The following is a 5,694-nucleotide window of genomic DNA, read 5'->3' as shown; positions in this document are numbered from 1 at the left end:
GAATGAGCTGGGTACAGTGAATCATGGAAAGACAGCTGGCACTTCTGTACGAAGCCCACAGAAAGCTGTGATGGGCTGCAGGAGAAATTTTGCTAATTTTATGCCCTGAGACAAAGAAAAAGGTAAACCATAAGTGGATCCTGTTTTCAAGGCTGATGATTCTTCACCAGCATGAGCAAACTTAAGTGCTTTCAACTTGATCTGCCTGTGCTAACCCTCTGGTCCTGAGAAAGGCCACACAGCTGTCTCTGTCCATCCTCAAAGCAGACTGAGCCAAAGGCAACAGGAAATAGAGTCCTGGGCAGAGTGGCTGGGCATGTTCCAACCTCATATCCAGGACCCCGCTTTGTGCATGTCTGATGCAGTTGAACAGTGCTGCCTACAAATCCTGCCCCTTCTTGTCCTCATGTTACTAAGCGGCACCCTCTAGGGTTTTCCTGGGACAGATTTCCCTGTCCTTCTGCCTCTTCTATGATTTGCGTAAGCAACAGAATAAGTTCATGTGTCTTGAGAATGAGTGGTGGATAAATTTGTTTGAAACTCTACTATATGGAGTTCATCATGGCTGAAGGTATTTTTTAATGTAGAAATTCCTTTTTCTATTTTAAGTAACCAAAGTCCATTCTCAAGAATTCATTGTCCAACAACTAAAACACTCCCAGGATTTGTTTCTTATTTATACTGATTCTGCCTTCTGTTATCATCCAAGAGCCTCTGGAATGGCATTTGCTTTTCAGCAGGTAACTAGAACCTAGGGTCAAGAACTAACTCAGAAAACGAAGTTTCTTTTAAAAATTATAAAACAGTTTGATCAGGCTTGACCTCTAGTGCATCTGTGCTACTATGACACAGGGCTTGTGTACATCTTTTAGCAGAGTCCAGCCCTTCTTGTTGGTGGACAAGCTTTGTTACTTCTGCAGCAAGTTGTTTCTGAAGACCCCACTTCACTGGCTCTTTGACATGCAGCTGCGTTATTTATGTATGTGGTCAATCTCTGGAAGGGGCAGAAAAATGGAGAGTTCCAGGAACTTTTCTATCAAATCATCTTGCTATCTGTGAAGAATTGATACAACTCAAATGGTGATGTCTTATCTCTGTTTAGCCAAACAGCATTGCCAGTGGACTTTCTCAGTTTTGCTCCCGTTGTAATTAGAGGAATAGATTCCAAATATGTCTTCTCCAGCCAACTTATGGATGAACTCATATCCAGATATGATATTGCCCAGCTGATCAGATCCACCTAGTTAGACCATAAGGCTGGAACAGGTAGTAGAAATCACAAGCCTAGATACAATAGCCAGGACAGGGAAGCAACCTAACTGACAGAAAAACGGATAAAGAAGATGTGATATATATATATATATATATATATCTACACAATGGAATATTACTCAGCCATTAAAAGGAACAAAATTGGGCCATATATAGAGATATCGATGGACCTAGAGTCTGTCATACAGAGTGAAGTAAGTCAGAGAGAAACAAATATCATATATTAACATATATGTGGAATCTAGAAAAATGGTACTGATGAACCTATTCACAGGGCAGGAATAGAGATGCAGACATAGAGAACGGACAGGTGGACACAGAGGTGGAAGGAGAGGGTGGGGGGGATTGGGAGAGTGGCATTGATATATATACACCATGTGTAAAACACATAGCTAATGGGAACCTGCTGTAGAGCTCAGGGAGCTTAGCTCGGTGCTCTGGGATGACCTAGAAGGGTGGGATGTGGCGGTGGTGTGAGGGAGGTCCAAGAGGGGGGATATATGTATACGTGTGAGTCATTCAGTTGTGTCCAACTCTTTGTGACCCTCATGAACTGTAGTCCACCAGGCTCCTCTGTCCATGGAATTCTCCAGGCAAGAATACTGGAGTGGGTAGTCATTCTCTTCTCCAGGGGATCTTCCCAACCCAGGGATCAAACCTGGCTTCCTGCATTGCAGGCAGGTTCTTTATGGTCTGAGCCTGATATGTGTAGACATATAGTTAATTTACTTCCTTGTACAGTAGAAACTAACACAATATTGTAAAGAAATTATTCTCAAAAAAAAAAAAAAAAGAAAGAAAGAAAGAAAGAAAGAAAGGAAAAGAAATCATAGGCCTGGAGTACCTGGTATAAGAGCTTTGCCAGACTATTGCCTTTTAGGCTCTTGAGCCCAGTGTAAGTGCCCAGCCAACTCAGCAGCTTGCCCCGCGGTGCCCCGCCCTGCCACGCCGTGTAAGGGGCCGCCTCCTGCCTTTAGGAAGTCCACCAGGAGATACTGCTGCTACCATGAGAGGTGTCCAGCACCACGAAGTTGCCCCAGGTCCTCCTATTAGTGAAGAGCTGCAGGTGATGAACCGCCAGCGCCCCAAGCCCTGGGCAAAGGCACGCACTCTGCGACCATCGCCTGGTGCTCCTCGGAACCACCACTCCCATCTCCCAGGGGCGCTCGGCACCTCCCACTAGTGACGTCGCGCTGTGGCCAGCTGGCTGGAAGAGAAGAGGTCCAACAGCGCCAGGAGGTGTTCACCATGAAATGAGTCGGCCTGGGGTCCAGGCCGCCATAGAGGGTCCTGGGGAAAGTTTTCCACCAGGTCGCGATGGAAGAGTTCTGGGAGCTCTGTCTTTGTACATATCTCGGGGAAGAACTTGAACAGACCTCAAGCCTTCTGCACCACCATCAACCTCCGAGTGTCCATGTAGGCCTCACGACGTCCCGGGGGCAAGACTCCTAACCCGCCTACAGTACCAAATCACCGTGAAATGCACAGCAATAAGGGTGCTGCCATCTTGGTGAAGCCCTGGACTAAGAGAAACAGGATGATGAGGGTGGGGATGAAGATGATGAAGACGAAGCTGGTCTGCCCGAAGGATATGAAGAAGAGGAAGAAGAGGACGAGGATCAAGATGAACCAGGACTCTGGTGTCTGTCTAGTTTGGTCTGATCTGTGAGATACCTCTGGTAAGTGGCAGAACCCGGAGTGTAAGGACACTGGGGTGTATTTCTGTACTGGGGTGCATTGATTGGAGATTTTCCTTTTGAGGGGGAAAGAGGTATGATTTGGTCACCTGGTTCTGAGTGGAGTGCCTGCTGTAATTGGATTTTCCCTTCTGGGATGAGGAGTCCTTTGGCCACCTGGCACCTCCTGAGTTGTGTTTGGAAAAATCCCCTTAAGGCGGAGGCTGGTTTGTACCCCTGTCTGAAACAACAGGTAGGAAATCTTCCATTCTTGTGCTAAGGAACTGTAGTCCTGGGAGGCCATTGAGCACTGGTTTATCTAGTTCTGCTTTGTCTGTTTCTGGTAATATCTACTGTGTGAAAGAACAATGGGGAAACTGAGGGCCTGAATGACACTTTTTTAAAAAAACTAGAGTTTCTAAGTATGGCTAATGTGGAACTAAGTTCACTGGCCTGGCTGCCCAACTTAAATAAACTTTGAAAGTTGAAACTTAGTGACAGTATAATTCTGGAGGCTTGGAAGTCCTGGCAGAGAAATGTCTAAATATTCCTTAAAATTTGAATGGAAGCGAAATCAAAGATCTTTCTCCCATGTCTTGGCTGTTGTAAATAGTGCTGCTGTGAACATTGGGCTGCATTTATCTTTTCAAATTAGGAAATTTTGCTTTGCTTTTCCCAGATATATACCCAGGAGTGGGTTTGCTGGGTCACATTTGTAGTTGTTGCTCAGTCACTAAGTTGTGTCTGGCCCTTTGCAAACCCATGGACTGCAGCAAGCCAGGCTTCCCTGTCCTTCACTGTCTCCCCGAGTTGCGCAAACTCATGTCCATTGGTGTTGCTGTCCAACCATCTCATCCTCTGTCACCCGCTCCTCCTCCTCCCCTCAATCTTTCCCAGCATCATTGTCTTTTCCAATGAGTAAGCTCTTTGCATCAGTGGCCAAAGTATTAGAGCTTCAGCATCAATCCTTTCAATGAATATTCAGAGTTGATTTCCTTTAGGATTGACTGGTTTGATCTCCTTGCCATCCAAGGGACTCTAAAGAGTCTTCTCCAAGACCACAATCGGAAAGCATCTATTCTTCAGTGCTCAGCCTTCTTTATGGTCCAACTCTTACATCTATACGTGACTATTGGGAAAACCATAGCTTTGACAATACCGACCTTTGTTGGCAAAGTGATATCTTTGCTTTTTAATATGCTGTCTATGTTGGTAGCTCTATTTTAAGATTTTTGAGAAACTTCCATATTGTTCTCCATAGTGGCTGTACCAATTTGCATTCCCACCAACAGTGTAGGAGGGTTCCCTTTTCTCCACATTTATTGTTTGCAGAATTTTTTTTTTTTTTTGTGCAGAATTTTTGATGATAGTCATTCTAACCTGTGTGAGGTGATGACTCATTGTAGTTTTGATTTGCATTTCTCTGCTAGTGATGCTGAGCATCATCTCTCATTTATTGGCCATCTGCATGTCTTCTTGGAAGAAATGTCTATTTAGAAAGGTCTTCTGCCCATTTTTTAAAAATTGGGTTGTGTGTTTTTTGGTTATTGAGCTGCATGAGCTATTTGTATTTTGGAAATTAATTCCTTGTCTGTTGCTTCATTGGCAAATATTTTCTCTCATTCTGAGGGTTGTCTTTTTGTCTTGTTTATGGTTTCCTTTGCTGTACAAAAGCTTTTAAGTTTAATTAGGCCTCATTTGTTTTTATTTTCATTTATTAGGCAGTGGATTGAAAAAGATCTTGCTGTGATTTATGTCCAAGAGTGTTCTACCTATATTTTCCTCTATGAGTTTTATAGTAACTGCCCTTACATTTGGGTCTTTAATCCATTTTGGATTTATTGTTGTGTATGGTGTTAGGGAATGTTCTACTTTTATTCTTCTACATGTAGTTGTCCAGTTTCCCCGGCACCACTTATTGAAGAGACTGGATTTTCTTCATTGTGTATTCTCACCTCCTTTGTCATAGATCAGGTGGCCATAGGTGCATGGGTTTATCTCTGAGCTTTCTCTCCTGTTCCACTGATCTGTGTTTTTGTTTTTGTGCCCGTACCATATTGTTTTGATTACTGCAGTAATCAAGCTTTGTAGTATAGTCTGAAGTCAGGGAGGCTGATTCCTCCTGCTCTTCTGTTCTTCAGAAAAAGTATTTTTGAACTGCTGCAGCGAATCACATACTTAGATGCATTTGACCAGGAGGACAGGCCCCATAGGGTCCTGCTAGTTACAGACTCAGTCTTACATCTGAAATGATCAAAGGTGACTGCAAAGTTATAGAATATGGCAAAAAAGTGATTAAGGGACCCACTATTTAGGAAAAGAGGGATGGACCAATTTGGACTAGTTAGAGAGTAATTATAGGACCAAAAATTGCGTTTTTATTTTCCAACTAGTTGACATTATTCAGTAAACTCTTTAGAATTATTTTTGTACCTGGTTTGTCTCTCTTTTTAAAAACTGTGGGAAAAGACACAAGATTTATTATCTTAAACATTTCTAAGTGTACAGCACTAAGTATATTCATACTGTTGTGCAACCACTCTCCAGAACTTTTTAATCTTGAAAAACTCAAACTCTGTGCCCGTCAAACAACTTCCCCAGCCCCCTCGGCGCTATCATTGTCCTTTCTGTTTCTATGAATTTGACTTCTCTAGAAGCCTCACATAAGTGCATTTGACTTTTTGTGACTGGGTTATGGCACTTAGCATAATGTCCTCCCTGTTCCTTTATGTCGCAGCATGTGCCC

General features: G+C 43.3%; 1 pseudogene; it reads right to left on the bottom strand.

Annotated features, from left to right (window-relative positions):
* Window positions 1–559: 559 nt before the first annotated feature.
* On the bottom strand, window positions 560–2,778 carry LOC120851855 (annotated as a pseudogene).
* Between the last annotated feature and the right edge of the window lie 2,916 nt (window positions 2,779–5,694).

The sequence above is a fragment of the Oryx dammah genome, unplaced genomic scaffold (genome assembly GCF_014754425.2).
Source record: "Oryx dammah isolate SB20612 unplaced genomic scaffold, SCBI_Odam_1.1 HiC_scaffold_25, whole genome shotgun sequence".
NCBI classification, from domain to species: Eukaryota; Metazoa; Chordata; class Mammalia; order Artiodactyla; family Bovidae; genus Oryx; species Oryx dammah.
The sequence above is the reverse complement of the archived record's forward strand: the minus strand, read 5'-3'. Positions and strand labels throughout refer to the sequence as shown.